Source organism: Pollicipes pollicipes, unplaced genomic scaffold (genome assembly GCF_011947565.3).
Source record: "Pollicipes pollicipes isolate AB1234 unplaced genomic scaffold, Ppol_2.1 Scaffold_7261;HRSCAF=8764_pilon_pilon_pilon, whole genome shotgun sequence".
NCBI classification, from domain to species: domain Eukaryota; kingdom Metazoa; phylum Arthropoda; class Thecostraca; order Pollicipedomorpha; family Pollicipedidae; genus Pollicipes; species Pollicipes pollicipes.
In genome coordinates, this window is record NW_023597054.1 from 38871461 (window position 1) to 38891194 (window position 19734).

Below are 19734 nucleotides of genomic sequence, written 5' to 3' on the forward strand. Positions count from 1 at the left end.
ACCCGTGATCCTGCGCTTCTGTTGCAGTGTTGGACAGTAACTAACCCTGTGCGCTTGTCGCAGTGCTGAGTCCCTGCCGAGTATCGTGCAGTGACCCGTGATCCTGCGCTTCCGTTGCAGTGTTGGACAGTAACTAACCCTGTGCGCTTGTCGCAGTGCTGAGTCCCTGCCGAGTATCGTACAGTGACCCGTGATCCTGCGCTTCCGTTGCAGTGTTGGACAGTAATTAACCCTGTGCGCTTGTCGCAATGCTGAGTCCCTGCCGTGCATCGTGCAGTGACCCAGTGCAGTGCAGTGCTTCTGCCGCGGTGTAAGACAATGGCTCTGTGCCCCCTGTCGCAGCACCGGACTGTAACCGTCCGGACCGATCTGTGACGTCGCCTGTGACCGTCCTGTTCCCCTGTTGCAGTGGTGGGCGGTCGGTCTGCTGCCCGTCTGGCAGAAGTTCGCGCCGCCTCCGTTCTGGTTCGTGCAGCTGACCACCACCTTCACGAACCTGGGCGGCTGTCTGAACCTGCTGGTATATGCGCGAATCCGCCGGCGGAAGGCGCCCACGCCGCCCATCGCGATCGTGGGCCGACCATTCGACAGCCAGGCCTCCAGCGGACAATGACGGCCAACAACAACGGCTCGCTCCTCTGAAGAGTGACAGCACGGCCGCCCGGAGCGACGTGGCCGCCCGCGTGTTGTGACGTCACCGCGGGGTGCGTCCGCCCGCGTGTTGTGACGTCACCGCGGGGTGCGCCGTCTGCTCGACCGTGGTAACGCCGAATGGCGTCGGAATGCGAAGCGAGCCCCTTCAGGGAAAGACGCAAAGACGCCCTTCGGAACGGCGGGCCACTCGTTTGTTTGTGATGACGTCATGCCATGCTGCGTACACAATTAGCTTTGGACGTTTCGTCGGTAGGCCTTGTGCCGTTTTTCAGAAAAAAGTTCAATGCTGGCCGGTCGTTCGACAATGCCACCACGCGACAATGCCATGCCGTGGTCAAAACATCTAAGCGCTGCAACAAAATGTATTGCTGTAATATTATGGTGTTCGTTGGTGATGTTGTATTCATCTGGTGATGACTAGATAGTATGTAGGTGCGAGGGTGTCTGTAATCCAGAAATACCGGGTTCGAAACCCAGAGAAAGTGCGTTTAACTTGAACAAAACAATGTTACAAAGCTGAGCCAACAGCCAGATAGAGCGGGTCAGTTTGCACGGCCGGACTTACGGGGGGGGGGGGGGGGGACGGGACGGGGACCGAAGCATTGTCATATGACATATGGATAGTAGTCCATTAAAGGTGCACATTGGCGCCGCGCAGCTTCGGTGATGCCTTTAGGTGTCGCGCACAGCAGGAGCAGCTGGGGATGTGGGTGCCTACTCCAAACCCAGAAATAGGCGAACCGCTCTTTCAGAATAAATCGCAGGCATACCGACCGGCGTAATCACGTTGGGCGACCTGGCGCTCGGTCCAGCGGTCGCCAACGGTCGCTGTCGCCGGTCAACGGTCACTGTCACCGGTCAACGGTCACTGTCACCGGTCAACGGTCACTGTCACCGGTCAACGGTCACCGGGCCTGTCTACTGTCTGACTGCGGCTTCTGCTAGCCATGCCGTTGTTCACTGATGTAGCGTGACCCGGCGGTATCGTAAAGATTGTATCGAAGTATTGCTCAATGCCTCTGACGCGCACAGTGCCTATGGCTGGTTATTCACATTTTACTCTGCTTTGCGTACGGTCATGGCACAGCGAGCCCCGGCCTGACTGGGATGCACGCCATTTTCCGAGTGATTATCTAGAGGTTATCTTTACCATCAGTCTACAATGTCTGCTTGTGTACCGTTCAGTACTGACACTACAACGAGATTTGTCGCCCGTGCTGTGTGATCTACTCGCTGTGGTCTGTCTGCCGTCTGTAATCCGCACCTTCAGAGCTGACGGAGCCTCGCCAGGACTCCCACCCCGAAACAAGAGCGCCACTTGATATAGGTTTCGCGCGTGCACTGGAATCAATAAAAATGTGGTCCTCGCGTTTTGGAATACAGAATTTACTAGTTGAAACTAGAGTTATATACCTCACACCGAAAGCATAGGTCAGCATCATCTACTCGGAAAGAAAATATTCGACGCATGGTTATGCGCATTAACGAGCGTTCAAAATTAGATGTACTGCATGGCAAAGCATGCCTTCCTAAAAGTTTTCTCTCATCGCCTATTCCACAGCTCCCTGTAGTCTCCCTCACACACCCGATCCCTGACCAAAAGCTGGACACCCGGTGCGGGCCTTCGGCTCCTATTAAAGCTTCGAGAGCTCACAGAGGCCGATGATGACATGTGTGTGGCCCGACATGGTATGCGTTTAACCCGATGATGGCATGTGTATAACCCAAAGATGGCAAGTGCGTACCCCGATAATGGCATGTGTATAGCCCGATGATGGTATGTGTATAACTCGATAATGGCACGTGTGAAGATCGTTGATTCTCGATGAAGTGAACGTATTTTCTCCCGGTAGCGCCACGTGTGAAAGATGTTGCAAGGCTCAAAAGGTCAACCATTTGATGACGCCGCGGCCCGCCGTATTTCGGAAGGTTGTCAGTTCTGTCATCTGCCACGATGCGTGGCTATAAATTTTAAAATTACGTTGCTCAAAGACAACTTGAGCCTAGTTGGGCATTCAAACTGCTTCTCTCTCTCTCTCTCTCTCTCTCTCTCTCTCTCTCTCTCTCTCTCTCTCTCCTCTCTCTCTCTCTCTCCTCTCTCTCTCTCTCTCTCTCTCTCTCTCTCTCTCTCTCTCTCTCTCTCTCTCAGCCTCGCCGTTCTCTATCAAAGCATGGACGGGGGAGCGATGTGCGCGCATCAGGACGGAACGGTCAGGGATGGCTTACCCGAGCTTCGCCGTCCAGATGGCAGCATCAGTCCTTCCGCAGCATTGTGCAACTCTCGGAATGACTGGCGCTTTGTGTTCGTGCCCCATTTCCGGCGCGCAGCCGCCTGGCAGCGCCGCAGCCGACGCACTGCGGTTGCCATGGCAGCCGACCAACCTTGACCTGCCCCCCCGCTACGGTCGCCGTCGAGGGCGGAAATGGATCGGTCGGGCGAGGTGGCGGTCTCCCTGCCGCGGGCTACTGCCGTGGCGGGATTGCCAACGCGAGCTACGGCCGCCGGGGCCGGACGGGTTAGTGGCCGATTAGCCAACTCGTATGGAATGCCAAAGCCTAGAGAGGAATGCGCGCCACGAGTAGAACGTGCGCTGGTGGGTGTGTGATGCCTTGATCTTATTTGCGCGTGGTGAACTTTGAATGAATTTTGATTGAATTCACCTCACATGTGGCCTGCTAAGGAGATCTTCTTCACAGATGGAATCTACGGATCTTTCTGACTCAGGGGAATTCACTCCAGTTTGATGAAAATTACTCCTTGTAAGCTGATGATTGGTTTTTCACTTCGACGATATTTTAGAAATATCTGCGGAGCAAATACAAGCTGCTAAATTACGGTTTCTTGTTAAGTGCAAAATTATCATTTTGTTTCACTTTTCTGCAAAAAAGCGGTATTTGATTTCCATACTTGTACATTGTGCTGGCGTACTCTTTAGATAAGCTTCCATTGCCATAATCATTTGACACACTCCTTCGGGTTTTTTTGCAGGTAAGATTTGTATGATATTTGACTCGGCTTTCAAGGAACTTTATTAGCTTATCCAGAATAAATTTTTATCAGCGTTCATGAAACGTGTCAGCAATTTGAATATAGAAACGGTGCCTGTCGTGCATCTTTAAAGGCTGCGTGCATGTGCTGAAACTTTCCCCAAAATGGCAATACGGCCGTAGGCGAAAGCCTTTTTGGCCTTTAAATGTGTGGCAGAAGATGCCCCCTGCATTTGGTCAAATTATCCCTTCAAATGCCCAGAAGCCGCTGCCGGCCTCCACCGTCCCCCGGTTCGAGCCCGGTTACCAGCAGTTTTTCGGGCCTTTTCCGGTCCGGAACGCCGGAAAGCTTCGCTCGGAACACCGGCCAGCATGGCCTCAGGCGGTGTGAACCGCGGGGACTGACCGCCGCCAGCCGGCACGAGTCTGACGGCGCCGACCAGGAAAAAGTTGACTTTAGTTCAACTTTTGACCGGGTCGGGCGCCGGCGAAAGGCCAGAAATAGACCGGGCGGTCACTTAGAAACGCGCGTTTCGATTGAAGTGAGGCCAAAGAGATGGGCGATTAGAAGAAGACTCTATGCATTAGTGAGACAGATGCGGTATTCCACGGCAACTTGACGCGTCGAAGGGTCAATTTAACACCCTCAATTCTCGGATCTAGATAAAATGGGTCACAGGCGTTGCCAGCGGCGCATAAGACGCCTGTGACATTTTCAGGTCCCCCAGTTGAGCGGTTTCGGAGCTAAAGCCTCTGGTATTTTCGTGTTGTTTTGGTGAATGGCTACGTTCGGCGGTGACTTTTTAACTACAATGAAAGAGAACCATGTAAACCCATATGTCAAAATGATTCAAAATCTTCCATAAACCTATTGGTCAAAATAATTAAAAACCTTCCAGACTAAGTATGTGTCGTGGTTGCAATCGTCATTGCACTAGAAATACGGATTGTGGTACTTTTGACATTTGTGGTGCGTGCAGAACGATTTTCCTACGCGATTTTGAAACTTTTTTATTAGCATGTGAAAGAACGTAGTTTGAACCCCCCGATGTAGAAATAAAAAGGAGGTTACAAGCTTGGAAAGGTTTGAAAAATGGCACAACAAGGGACTATGCTTCATTCGCGCCATCCGTCGTCGGCTGCCGGCGCAGTATCTCCCAAACGTCGCTCCGCGCAAGCGGCGGAAAATGGGCGCATTGTGACACAACACTTTTACGACTTTATAACATGATGGCTCGCATGCACGCGGAAGTCGACTCGGTGCGCCAATGACTCAGTCTAATTCACGCTAACTTATCAAAACTCTTGAAATCAAGAGACCGCTACTTCCCTCTCAGCATCTGACGATAACTTACGGACGGGCACAGTCTGAGCACTCACTGGAGTTACTGGGGTTATTCTGTGAACGTCAAGTGTCCCTGAACAGTGAAATATGTGGCTTATCCGATGCTATGGTCGTCCTATGTCCGAAAGAGCTTCTCCTTTGGTACGGAGAAACATGCCGTCTGCACATTAGGCTTGTACTGCAAGAACAAGGTTCTGCATTGCTTCTCAGCAGAGATGATATGATCGGAATGGAGGCATAACAGGCTGGCACTGGCAGTAAACGTTTTCATAGTGCCCAACTCCGCCGTAAGGGTCCTTCCTTTGGGATGGGGCAAAGCGATGCCGCTCGTACTTCACACCCAAGTCCTCCTCATGAACGCAAATGTTCAGATAACTGAACTTGTTCTTGTACTGCGTAGTCCATATCTGAAGCAAGGCTTTTCACTTCCGGTAAGAGGTACTGCAGAAATGTATGGACCGTAATAGCGTCATGTTTCATCGCGTCTGATAGTGTGCAGTAACTTTTATACATAACCCGTCCAGCTTCTGGTCGATATACCACGACAGGATGCAGTGTACATTGCAGTGCATCCCAATGAACCGCTGAACTTCGTCTTGGACGACGAAAGTTTAGTTTTCTGAAGAATTATAAAGTGATCAAAGCTTCGCTCTCGGGCCGTCTTTTTAAATGTCATCGAAGAAGTTACCCTGGTGCTGGGTCGTAAAGTGATGTCTGGTCACTGGAACTAAAGCTTCAGACATTTTGGCCAAAAGCTTATCAATTGGCAGCACAAATTCGATTAAAGTACAGCAGTCGGTGCTCACCCACTGGCTAAATCTAACTGCATTGCCCGAGTCCAAAATGTCCTCTACTTGTGCATCGATTGCATCGATCAAAAACGATCGCACAGCATCCTAAAGGCGGACAATTCTCACACCCGCCATCAGGCAGGACAACATCACCCACGGCGTGACTCAGTGAGTCTTTGTAAGTCACATCTCATAGGCCCAGAGGTCCAACCATCAGCTTTGCGTGCTGATGATAGCAGCGCACGCGAGCTGCGTGAGTGCCGCTGCTTCTCATCAGGACCTAGTGTTTCGGACGGAGATTGGCCAGCTTGAAAAATCGTCACCGGTGAAGTCGGATGTGTCTGATCTAACAACATAAGTTGTTCAGTGTATTAGCGAGAAACGTTATTCACAGAGATAAGACATTAGTATTAGCCTTATTCCTCGGCAAAACCAGGAGAATGGAGATATAGTTAATTTGATATTTCGGCAACATGCCTGTAATGAAACAATAGCAGAAGTGCCCACTCCTGCTATCGTTTCGATAAAGGCATGTTGCCGGAATATCAGCCCCACTATATTTTCATTCTCCTGTTTTTCTCGAGGAATAAGGCTAATACTACTGTCTTATCTATGATGTAATAACAAGTGGAAGTAAAAAAGGGTGGCATACTCCCTTTAAACCTCACCGTGCTCTCATTTTGCGGTTCCCGAATGGATCGGCACAACCGTGGTTGTTTGCGCGTTTCAACGTCGCAAGACACTACCAATGCACAGCCCCACAACTGGCACTGGCCCAAGGCCCTGTCACTGGGTCTTTGTCTGGCTTCTGGAGTCGACCCACACGAACAAGAGACAACACCACCCGCAGAGAACGCACTCACCTCCCCACTGCTCCTATTACCCCGGCCCGTGCAGTACGCATAGGGGAAGGAGGGGGGGGGGGGGGGACGGCTGCGGCGGTACGCTGCACGCCTAGTCTTCGTGCGTTTCGCATGATCCGTCGTTGCACAGAACATGCCTTCTCAAGCGGATTACCACCTTTTTCAGTTTTGAATTTTGAGGACTAAACTACGCTATTTCACATGTAAATAAGAAAAGATCAATCTCGCTCAGGAAGGACATTATTAACTGCGCCTTGATGGTATCAAGAGTGGCGCACAGATATTCAGCACAGGATTTTTACGTTTGAACCAATAGGTTTGTCAAATTATATTTCAAACGATTGGGAAAAGAATCGCCACCGAAGGTAGCCTTGCAGCCACGCAACTCAACATTACCTGAGGCCTTAACTCCGAAACAACGCAGCTGAGAGACGTAAAAATGTCACGGGCGACTTTACCGCTGATGCAACCTCTGTGACCCAGGTTGATAACAAAAAATCCGAGGGATGAGACTGTAAGGCACTTGCTGATTTATTGTAGAATGCGCCAGGTATGTATTGGAATGTTCAGACTTACAGGTGATTTAAGCAACCGTTGGTTGTGTAAAAAGCTTGGTCCGCTTTCGACGCAGATGCAAGAGATTAAAGGCATACTTGAAGCACACATGACTTACACATGCTCAGTCGCACAGCCCTTGTCTACGTCATTTACGCTGTTATATGACACTTCTATTATTTCAACATCGTGTAAGATATTTGACATAGCTGAAGACCACGTAAATGGCTGGGATGCAGACATGAAAAGGCCTGATGCGCATTATTTACCCGGTCATCATCACACACCCTACGCAATGGGAAGGTCTTCGTATCGTGATGTAGAAAGCTGCACACCTCTTTGAACATTGGTAAGGAAAATCCACGTTAGCATATTAATGCACATTTTATCTTTTCTTAATCATTCTAAATGACATATTCTGCAGCATTTCCACCAAGAAATGACTACACATGGAAATATATCAGCACGCTTTTGATTGCATCAAGTTGATGGGCTGCTTCTGATTTATGTCACAAGAAATAACCGCGAGCACGTCATCACGCTGGAAAATTTACCTTACGAGTGAAAATAACTGTCTTGGGTTTCGTGTGGAAATAACTAGGCTTTTAGTAGGAATGTTGCAAACAATGTAATTTGGAAGTAACCGCACGCACATGTAGAGCTTGGTGCGCATTTTGGTAACTTGGCACGCTTTACACTGGTACGTTTCTATAACCCACCCACGCGGTATGCTCCCATCACTTCTTCACCATTTCCCCCTCCATTGACGTTGCGCTGCCTTTGCTGCGCTGCCTTTCCCAGAACGCATACATTTTTACGTAATGTTTTTACGTAAATTTTTACGTAACGTAACTGTTCTGGTACGGTGTGTTAGAATGTACACATGTTTCATAGTAGATCGATCTTACTTGAATGATATCCGAAAGTAATCGAACATCACTCATTAAGTGCAGTTTACATTGATCGGTTTCACCATGCACTAGGACGGGAAGAGAGGCTTCAGCCGGGACGTAGGCCGGTAGGTGCACGTGCACTAATGCGTCAGCAAGCGCGATTTATCCCCTTACCGTGGTGGAGCCGGCGGGCCACCGAAATGCTGGCCTCTCCATTTGTTTCCTTGGTAGCGCGTGACCGTCAGCGACGTCGCAACATCCACAAAGAGATGGGAGGTAAGAAATCGCGATGTCGCGATATCGTTTTTATCTTCATCATGCTGTTATTTTTTCAGATCATAGTTCACACGGGACCAGAGAGATAGGTGATTTTTTCTTAAAACGGCTGCAGCTGCCCAGGTATGGTCGCCAGCTTATGGTGTAAACGCAAACGGAACGCAATTTTTGGATGTTCCTCCCACGTCCATAAAGACAATAATAGCTTTCCTATGGGAGCAGCACTAAGGGTCTTCTAGCACTACTAGTGCGTGCTAGCAATCATAGATGACGCCACTTGTACAGCTGCGGCTTTCTCCTCGACGTCTGGAAGGCACGGCAGGAGTTGGGATGCTGTTGATGTTTCACTCTTTTATGCAATTCATGGTGACACGCGATCCCCCAACCTCTCAGCCCTGGGGCCAGATGGAATCAGAGATACAGCGAAAGGCTTGGCGAAGGGAAGAGGCACAGGGTTGACAAAGGGTGAACTTATCACCGGATATGTGCCGAATGATTCGCGAGGGTTCAATTTTTTACATTTTATTTTATCCGCTTCGCACTTGAAGGGAATTTTTCACATTTGTATGGAGTTTTGAACTGTAATAGCCATCTTGAAGATCATTCGGTGCAGCATACAGCTCTTGCCCTTCTTAAGATCGACATACCTCTCTCGTTTTCAAGCTACGCGTTCGCGAAGAGGTGGAAACTATTTCGGGGAGCCTATTTCAAGGTCATTGAGGCATCCATGTCGCCATAATAACGTCATTCGAATTCCGCCATTTGTTGGCCACGCGGCGATCAAGGCCAAGAACAATAAGATTGTCGAGTCATTCTCACCTGGCGTTCGTGAGCACGATTTCCAGATATAACAGCCGTCAATTGGTTCTCAATCAATGGTGTGCGAGGAACGATGACGCGATCAAACAATTCTGTATTGAGTGGCATCTTTGCTTTAAAGAGACATTGTGTCGTCTAGAGCAGTCCTTTTCAATTAAAAGCATGCCAATGGTTGTGGGTGCTTTTATTTCATCATATCTTATGACTTCTTTAACATCTTCGAATTTGAAGTATTTTCTTACAGCTGGAACATAAGCCAGAGAGTACTGTAAGATGCGATTCTGTTTCCGTTTTGAAGTCTGAAGGAAGTGGGCGTTAAATGACCGTGTGGAATAGATCCTTTGCGCTTTTGCTTAACATTGGTTCAGTGGACTCCTTCTGGACCGATAGAACTCTAAGGCCGTGTAATATTTTTCGGGGCTTTGCGAAGATATTGGAAACCCTGTGGACATGGAGTGTAAATCGAAATGAGGTAAAAGAAATATGAGCAATCCATGTTTGCCTGTGGAATGCTCAACCTTCAGTCAGAATCTATTAGGAGAAAACATTAGTTAACATAGCTTCAAACACACACATTCGCAAGTCTTGAAACAAAACCCTACATCTGGTATATCATTCTCCATGGGCCATGCGGCGTCTGCCCTGAGGCAAGCATAAGGCGACGGCAACTGGCGGACGAAAAGTATGACGCGTCTTGTTATAAAGCGCGCCTTTGAGCGCTTCAAAACATCAGTTCGTACGTTTAGAATCCCATGAGCAAGGGGCTTATATTTTACTAGTCCGGGCGTATATTTCACCGGCGCGCTTTTTAAACTGACAAGAGGGACGAATTAGCATTTACAGAACCTTGAACTGATGTTGAAATCTGGTAATGAAACTGAAAGAGTACAAATATAATCTCTATGGCTCGTTTTGCTGTAATAAATCTGTTCAGAAGACAGCCTCAACATTAAAACCTGAAATGTACGCCCAGCCTTATCCTTGAGCAGCAACGGTTGATTTTGGAAGAAGTTCGGAAGCATCATTTCACGACGGTCGCTCTCGCACACCCGGCGCCCTCCGCCCGGTGCTGTCTGCAGCGCCCGACGCCGTTCGGTTTTACGGCGGCTGCAGTCTTAGCCCCGTTGTTCTTGCTCCTGAGGTTGCGAGCTCTCAGGCTCAAAATGTTTTTGAGTAATTTGTTCTGCAAATCGCTTTTGCAGAAGGATGGACGTTTTCAGACAAACATGGGCTGAGCGTTTTTGGACGTTTGGCTGTATTTCGGTTTAGTCTTTTGAACACTAATGATACCCTTATCTTTTCCCGGACAAGGGGCCCGTGGATAAAACACTAGGGAGCATATTTTTGTTCCCGTTCAGGAGCTGAAGACCCATTCCGTCCCAGCTTGGGGTGCTCACTGGCTACTGCTCTAGCGTCACGGGGCAGAGTCCCTGGGAAATCCGGAGGCCCTTAGAGAGAGTAATGCATTCCATCCCTCTCTGACGCGGGAGGCTCTCTCACCCCGGGCGGTTGGGCCCGGATCGCTGCAGGAGCCCTAATGCGCGCAACAGGATGCCTTGCTGCCACAGCTGCAGGCTAAAAATGGACACCGAGACTCCAGCTCGCCCCAATTGGTGCTTGCTTGAATAGGATGAAAAAGCCCACTTCGGTGCTTGAGGCCCTAGCTGACACAGGGGACTGTCATTGCCTTGTTGTGGACCTTCGTAATGAGGGCTATTATAATGTTTCATTCTCAGAGGGCCACTGAATTTGCAACGCACTTAGCTACTGAGGCTGTTTGGCGTCGCCTGCCTCTCACCCTGGCAGAAAGGGCGGGCACCACGGGAATCGCACCCTGCATCTCTAATTTCCCAGACGCGAAATGGCTAACGCAGACGAGTTAGCCACTACACTATCGGCACCCCGTCCGACGGTCGACCAATGTGAGAAGCCCTCCGGCATTCGGGGTCCAATCCTGGCCCAGCTCAGCAAATACATCCTTCCGCGACTCAGGACCCCTTGCTAACAGAGTTCCTTAGTAGGTACTGTGGGTAATTGACCGACAAAGGAGCCCTTCATTATCGCAAGGGCCGACCGATGCAACATGCGGGCTCCGGCTTTTCTCTGCCTGGGAAATGGGTCCCCAGGTCTCAGACCGACACGTCTCAGCCGACCGGTCGGTGTTAATGGTCTCTGCCGAGGTCTGGACCCGTATTGTCCCAGCGTTCCCCAATCTGTGTGAGAGGAACTCTGACTGACATTTGAAGCGTCGGCCACGCAGGGGAAGGTTCTTAATGTGGCTTATAGCCAGCACCCCTGGCCCTTCAGCCTGCAAATCGTACCCTTGATCGTTAGTTCAAAGGGGTCTTTTGGCCCTCTCTAACACTGCCCATGGCCGACTCTGCGTTCCTTCCCAACACAGCGCTCTCTGTCACGCACCGTGGGCCGCTGATCCGAGGGACCCTCAGTGGCTTACAGGCCCGGCCACTGCAAATCACGGGCCCCAGCCTTGTCCATCGTGGGAAACAGGCCCTCAGGCCCAGACCAACACAGAAACGACTTTTTGGTACTGGCAGTACTTGGCCGATATAGAGGTCCGATCGACAGGGGTCGATCAGGGGTCCTCAATCGGCGCAAAGGGCCTTCTGACTGGCATTGAGGGCCCGGCCGTGCGGGCGGGCCCGTTATTGCGACCTCTGGCCAGGGTCCATTGGGCACCTCGGGACTTATTTTCTTCTCAAAGTTGGGGTTGGCGGACCCCCACCCAAATAGCAAACTACGCACCCGCTACCATTTTCTAATGGACCTACGCGCAGATGGCGCCACCTCTGATCAGCTAGAGCTTACCTTACAACCGCTAGATGGTGGTCAAGACCAGGTGCTGCCGTTAGGGTACGTCTGGACCACAAAGCGTGTTATACTAAGAGAAATGTAAGTACTTGGTAGGGAGCTTTTGATTCTACCCACCATGCCTCTGAGCAGAATTATGCTTGACCTTGCTTCAGCGGGATCGATTTTAACCAGGATTCACAAAGCAAGGGGTCGATACGATTCTGACGCAGAGTACTCAAGTGCAGCTTTGACCCAACTTCGACTCCGTCATCCGATTTCAGACTTCTGAGGTATGGACGAAGTCCGCCTTTGACTTTGATCAGAGTCGATTCCAGGGACAACATATGAGATAGCTCGCGATCTGGTCTTGATGACGCATGAAAGAGCAATCATTTTGGTAACAGGAAATTCCCACGTGACTGTGTTCCGCTTGGTGCACCTATATGATAGCAGACAAGAAACGAGGGATGTAGTTCCCTATCCATTTGGGGCAGGGAGAGAGTGGGTGCTGAAGCCACCACCTTTTTAAGAAGTGAGGCAAATTTGGGATATATGTGTGTTTGACTGTTTTGGGGGTGGGTTTAGCCATTTCCCACAACTCGCCCATCGCCCAAACTTATTTTGTGAGCGCATCCCCACTAATCATATATTTTGTTGCTGTAATATTCTATGGCAGTTGAGTCACAATAGAACTAGTTAAATACACTCCGACTCTGACTCAGCAGAAAATTCGAATGGAATCGACCGGAATCGGACCCCTTATTCAATGAAACAGGACTCCGGTTATTAGTGTTTCGGAGTCATTTCCGATTTTAAATCCTGGAGTCGACATGTTCACAGCATGCAAAATAGATAGGTATGGATATAATTCCGACAGCGGACTTTTTGTACTGTCACTATCCACGCGCCCAAGTTTTTGATCCATTCGACATTCTCACAGCTCTTCGCCATGCAGACAGTCACGGGTGTCAATTGTGTTCTTATGGGGACGCCCCAACCGCCCCCCCCCCCCCCCACCCCCTACGGTAATTTGGTGCCCCAACCTTCTGGACCCTAAGCGCAAGCTGATCATCAAAAATGGGAACTGAACAGCTCTTCTAACAGCTATTTCACATAATAAAGGAAAAAGAAGATGCAAACTGCGATGCCATGTTCGGATGAGAACAGCTGGCAGAGCTCGTCATGCCTTCAGAGCTCGACGCCCATACTCTGCTTGCTTGAGCATTTCTCTCTTTTTTCCATGCTGCATGTTTTTATTTACATTATTTGATTCATGCCTCGTATTAACCGCGGTCTAGCTGTGTGTCGTTGTCTGTGTTTTGGCATGATTCACCAATGTTTCAAGCTCTACATACTACGACAGCTTACGTTATCGTGCCACGAAGTCTCGTCGGAGAATGAAGACAGACCGTTGCGTATTAGCCCCCCAAAGCGCGATGACCGGAAGAACCGTTGAAATGTGCCGGCGTCCACCTCGACGTGAATATTCAATGAAGCAGTCTTGAACACCTAACGGTGGACGTCAGTCGACTGAACCGATAACGGTAATCGTTCGACGATGACCACCAAAACAACGCAAGCCGTATTAGACGTGCCCAAGGCGAGCGCTGCGTCGCAGCCTGAAGCCCACCTAGCGGCTATTGGCCGGGGCTTCGCGTGGCAGCCTTTAAGTGGAGTGTTCCACACGTGCATGGTGTTTTGAACTTAGTGAGCCATCTTGAAGAGCAGTCAGTGCAGTGCACGGTGTTGACCTCCACAAGACTAATTAGTTCTAACTATTTCCAGTTCTAGTTCTAACTTGTTCTAGTTCTAACTTGTTCTAGTTCTAACTAGTTCTAGTTCTAACTAGCTCTAGTTCTGCTAGTTTAACTAGCTCCAGTTCCTTCAAAAGTTAGAACGTATGTAACCTTCCGATTTTTTAGCTAGAAGCCCGTTGACTTGAGCGGACTGTTTCGCGCAGACACTTTTTAGGTCACCCAGGTATTCATGACGCTATAGAAACGTCACGTAAACACTGCCACTCATTGATCACTGCAATGCTCAGCGCTAAGATAAATATGATCAACGGGTTATTTGTGCCCAGCGTACATCAGTACGATTTCTGGCATGAACGAAGTTTACTTGGCTATGATACAATGATATGCATGCAGTAGAAGTTTTGGCTGTTTGGATTAGAGCTCTTTCGACCAGAAATAATCATTTCAGCACTATGGGAAGGAGAATGGGATGAATGCAGGACTACATGCGCCTGGGGGGGGGGGGGGGGCACCGACGAGCCTTAGCCAGCGCAGGGACCCCCTTGGGAGTGTGCGCTTGGTACCCGGTCGCAAATCCCCTCCAGGGGGCCTCTCAACCCACTCGTGACTGACGCATGAAGCCTGCCCCGGACAAGCGTGGCGTCGCAAGCATCCAGGACAACGTGAGGAAGAGGATAAGTGGGTCGGATGCAGTACAAGTCTTGTCGCATTTTGCATTACCTGATACAAAAAGTTTGACAGTGGTGATAGCTATTACGAAAAGAATACTGGGAATCAGATAATTTAAGACTGGCGCCATAACCAAGCGTGTGGATGCCAGTAAACAATATATAATCAGGAATTATGATGCCAGAACACCACGAGAAAGGACTAAAACACATGCACGTAAAGATACTTGGGTTAGACCAACAATGTACCGACAGCATGACACTTCTCGAGAAGTTTAAGTGTTTCAAGTGAGTCATCCTGTTCGCTACGACAGAAACTGTGCACGACCAATTTGGCAGCCCCTCTGACGTCATGGAAGTGTTCCATGACGCAATTAAGCGATGACGTATTAAGGAGCGTATTTACTAAAAAGTGAAATTTCGTTGTTTAGAGCAGTGTTTTGCACCTTATAGCATACCAATAGTTGCAAGTCCAAAGTCCACGGCGTTCATCCAGAGTGTTCATTGATCAGGTGGTACAGTATTCAGGAGCTGTGTGAAATCTCGGAATCGTGATGGACCAACCTCTGACATACAGCTGTCTTACAGAAGTGGTCAACTATTGCACTGGCATCTTAACAAGCATTCTAAATGCTAAGAACACACTTCCTCCAATCGTGGAATCCATAATCATCGATGCCATGGTTCCGTCCCACGATGTTATTGTGTCCACGCTTATGGTACTGTAAGTCTTTTGAACATGTCAAACTGCAGGAAGTCTCAAACTTCGCTGCCAGTGTCATCTCAGGTCAACGAAAAGGTGATCACATATCGGACGTGATCAATCACATAGGCTAACTGTCCGCACATTAGTTTATTTTTTACTTTGATCTCTGCCTGCTGCGCAGCGTTCTGATCACTGAGAAGCCTGTCGTGCTACGCTCCGCGTCAGTGTACGGTCGTGGGCGGCAGGTGGGTGGGATGGATGAGCGGGTGGCTTAATATTTTTAGTCACATACGACCTCGACTACGACAGAGTAAGTCGAAGAGGGTTTGAGAATAGCCCAACTGTTGTGGATTAACTCGATTATGTGCTAGACAATGCAATCGAGCTATTTCGTCCCACCCGATGCTTACCTCAATGCTCTCAAATGTGGAACATTCACTTTAATAGTCACGCATATCTCTTTATTCTCGAAGCCGTAAGCATCCAACGGCGTCTGGCGCTTCGCAGCATAAACCCCTCGCCGACTATCGCTACCCAGTTTCGACCCTTGATGTCCAAGAACATGATAAAGACTCCCGACGACAACACCTCCCGCCGAGACGGAGCAAGGAAGCGTACTGAAGCAGGGGCGTTGCTTCCTATTCCGTTGAGGGAGGGTGAGAAGAAGGTGGGTCAAAGCCGGTAAGAAGTCTGCTTTTTGGTGTATTTTAGGGGTATATTTAGCCATTTTCCTCGCTTAACACTCAAACCTATTTTCCGAGAGTACTCCCCTACGGGAGAAGTAATGTCCCTGACCCTTAACGGCTGAATGACCATGACATGCGACGGATTCAAAGCGTCTGGGTCAAGAGGCAAGTGAATCAAAATCACTGTAATATGATCGGCAGGCGGCACCAACTATGCGGCGGAGTCACAGTTCTCAAGGATTTCGACCGTATTGAGAACAAGTGGAAATCTGAATCGCTTCTCACACTGCACATTGGATAAGAATAATAAGCCGACTGGAAGAAATTGACACATTTAGAACGACAACTTTGGATCTATGAACTATTGTCATCCTAGCACTAAATCTGAATACTGAGTATTTCGAGAAAAAATGAATAAGATATGCGCATCTTGTAAAATAAATTACAAAGCATTTGATCACACGGCACAGGACGATAAACATACACACTCATGGTAAGTTTCAAGTATATAACTTGATTTGCCCCGATCACTTTGGTGGCTTGTTAAGGCTTGTGTCAATCTCACTGAGATGCCTCTGGCTCAAGCCTGATTTCGGCAGTGTTTTGCTCGACCGGCTCCCTACCAGGCGATGGAAGCCATTGGGAGCAGTCGCCTTGTCACAGGATTAACGCTGCACCAGCCAGCGCTCGCGGCGATCCGCTCGCGGGAACGGTCTTCCTTTAAATAGATCCTCCGGTTCGGTCGTCCATCCCGGGGGCGGCTACTCGCTCTAATTCATCGGAGCAGTCGTCTGACCTCTGTAACCGAGAAATCTATACAGGCCTCTAGGTAGACCTTAGAGGACGGTGTAGACCTCTGCATGCCCACGTGCCACGGCAAGCATCCCGAAAGTAAGACCGTCCCCCAAGGGTACCGATAATGAACTTCTGCCCTGTACAGAGCACATTTGATGCGGTCGGCACTGACCACGGATGATCTCATCGGGAAAATGTTGCACGGGGACCCCATGCATTGCGTGCGTCGACTTTACCGGGTATTGTGATATTTTTTGTTTGCTCCGATTGCGTTCGCACCAACGTCCCAGCTACCCAGTGGATATGGGCCTTAGCTGGACCTGGTTATCAGCAACCCTCCGAACGAGATCCAACAGACGCGTATCGTGCCAAGCCAATGTAGCGACCATCACTTGGCCATTTTGTATTGAACGTTAAATGAGGCGGAAGCAATAACAAAAAAAAAAACAGTATGCATATTTACCGCCAAACGAGCAGCTGATATGCTTCCACAGGATCCTGGTCGAACCCGACTGGTGCGCGGCCCTAACGCCTCTTCGTCTGATGCACAGTGGAATGTGTTCTTGTCCATAGCGCAACCACTGTTTGGCAAGCTTGCTTCATAGCAGGAAGTCCAGATTAACAATCCGATATATTTCTCTATGTGGGACGCGATTAAGGAGCTCATGGCACAAATGGACCGTCGGGAGCGTGCAGCCACGATCGCCGACACGACCACCGCAAAAACATCTAATGGCACAAAAAGACAGCGAAGCCGGAAGCGAGCGCCGCGTTATCCGTAGCATCGTCGGTGGCAAGGATCCATCGCCAACACGGCTTCTGGATGAGTGGGTTGGCCAGGTCAGCGAATTCCTCGCTTACGTCAGGAAGAAGACCTCCGACAAGGTGTTGGCAGCGGCTCCGGCAGGTGCACGAGACTTGTATGTTACATGAGTGTGCGCCTGTTCCTTTGCCTACGACATGCTGCCAACCATGAACTGAAATGTGTAATGATATCGGGAATATCAGCGGCGCTTGTGGTCGCAATGGCATGTCACTTCATTATGTCAAGGTCTGCCTGCTAGTTCTTGCGCCAACATCACTGCAATCAACAGCAATATTAGCTCTGGGATAGAGCTAAGGAAGTGTGAGATTTCACTTGTGCGCCTGATTGTTAAATCTGGCCGCATGAGAGTACTTCAAGCCAACTTCGAACATTCCCATAGTGCCAGTGCTTAAAGAGAAGCTTGTGCTGGAGGGGTTTCCGACGTATTTTTCATCGCCATTCCCTGATAGCAGCAGCAAGCACTTCGGGATTCTGTTGGTGTCCTGTAAAAACGGTGGCCCGCTGTTCAAAAAACCTGAAAAACCGAGTAGGATGATCGGCAGGCAATATTGGATTCACTTCTGCCGTTTGTTTCGGCAAAGGCATGTTGCCGAAACTTTAAACGCATCTATATATCCATTCTCTTGGGTTTTTTTCTCTGAGGAATTAGGTTATTACTACTGTCCTATCTATGAGACAGTAATCCTGAGCATTTCAGACAGCCTATTGGAGCCATGGATATTGATCAGGCAGCGCAAACGTGTCTAGTTCAGTTATTAAAAGCATTGGAGCTGTCTGTTCTTTTTTGCTGCTGGTACGATCTAGATTCGACGATGAGTTACGCCCCTGAATATTTGATTACCCCAGGGAAATTCGTAATATACAGCAGACTGAATCTCTCGCAGCGGCGCTCGTCCCGATACCTGAGTGTGCGCCAGGGTTCGTCTATGCGTTCCATTTTGTTTTGTAAATGAAAAAATGAACGCAGCCGTCACGCTGCTGAAACGCAGCCTGCACAGTGCGTGGATAACTATTATGTACATGTTACAAGAGACTCACGAAATCCGGAAGAACGCATAAAAGTCATGAAGGAAGTCCTCAAATTACTGTGCAAGTGCTTCGCTTATAAAGGGATGAACCGCAACCGATCAAAGACCCAGGTGACAACTAGTTCTTTAGAGCATGCCAACGCATCAGAAGCCTATTCGCGGGCAGGTCCGTTTTGATAATCAGCTCATCGCCGCAGTGAAGAGGATGCAATAACCTGGGTGTTTTATTTACGAAACCCTGTCTTGGACATCATAAGTTCATGCAATTGTGTAGAGGTGCGTAGGGGTACTAGTTATGCTATTACATGATTGTCATCTGATGCCAAAGAATCCAGGTTTGCATGAAAATAACGTTCATGTTCTGGCAGCCCACTCACTGCAGTGATGCGTCGGTCAAAGTGGGTCTGCTCGGGGAAAGGCTTTTGATGCGCTGAAATGTTCCCCAATAAATAGCTTTTCCCTGGGTCTTCGATGGTTCCCATCGATCCCGTTGTATGCAAACCAGTTGCGCAGTAATTCAAGGGCTTCCTCCATGTCCCCCCAAGTTCGTCCAGATTTCGAGGGTCCACTGCGATAAGTACTTAAAGGGAGTGTTCCACATTTATATGGTGTTTTGAACCGAAATGGCCATCTCGATGACATCTCGATGCTGTTCACAATCCTGCCATTCTTAAGATCTAAGCCTCTCTAGTTTCTGAGCCACACACTCGCGAAAACGGAGAAAGGTATGCTGGTGTGAGTATTTCAAAGTCACCTCGCCATTCATGACGTCGTAATAGCGCCATTGAAATCCTGCCATTCCATAAACCATGCGGCGATCACAGGAGACAAAATATAAGTGTTGAGGCGCTCATATCTGGCGTTTGTGGGCACGATTTCCAGATATAACGACCGCGAATTGGCTCTCAATCAATGTCGTCCAAACACGGCGACGAAATCAAACCGTGATATATTGAGCAGCCTATTTACTAAACAAAGAATTGTGATGTCTAGAGCAGTCCTTGATCACTTGTACCTTTCCATATTGAACAGGAGTATATCGATGGTTATAATTGATCCTGTTTCATCATATCTGATGCTTGTTTCAACATTTCCAAATGTGAAATATTTCCTTTAACAGCCACCCGCGCACCGTATCAGCTGTGCTGCACTAACGTGACGGTTACGCTCGTTTTTTAATGCACTCAAAATGGGATCCATAGCTGAACCCTGATACACGCAGGCAGGTATCGGGTCCAGGGCCACTATACCCGAGACTTACATTTTACTTCCT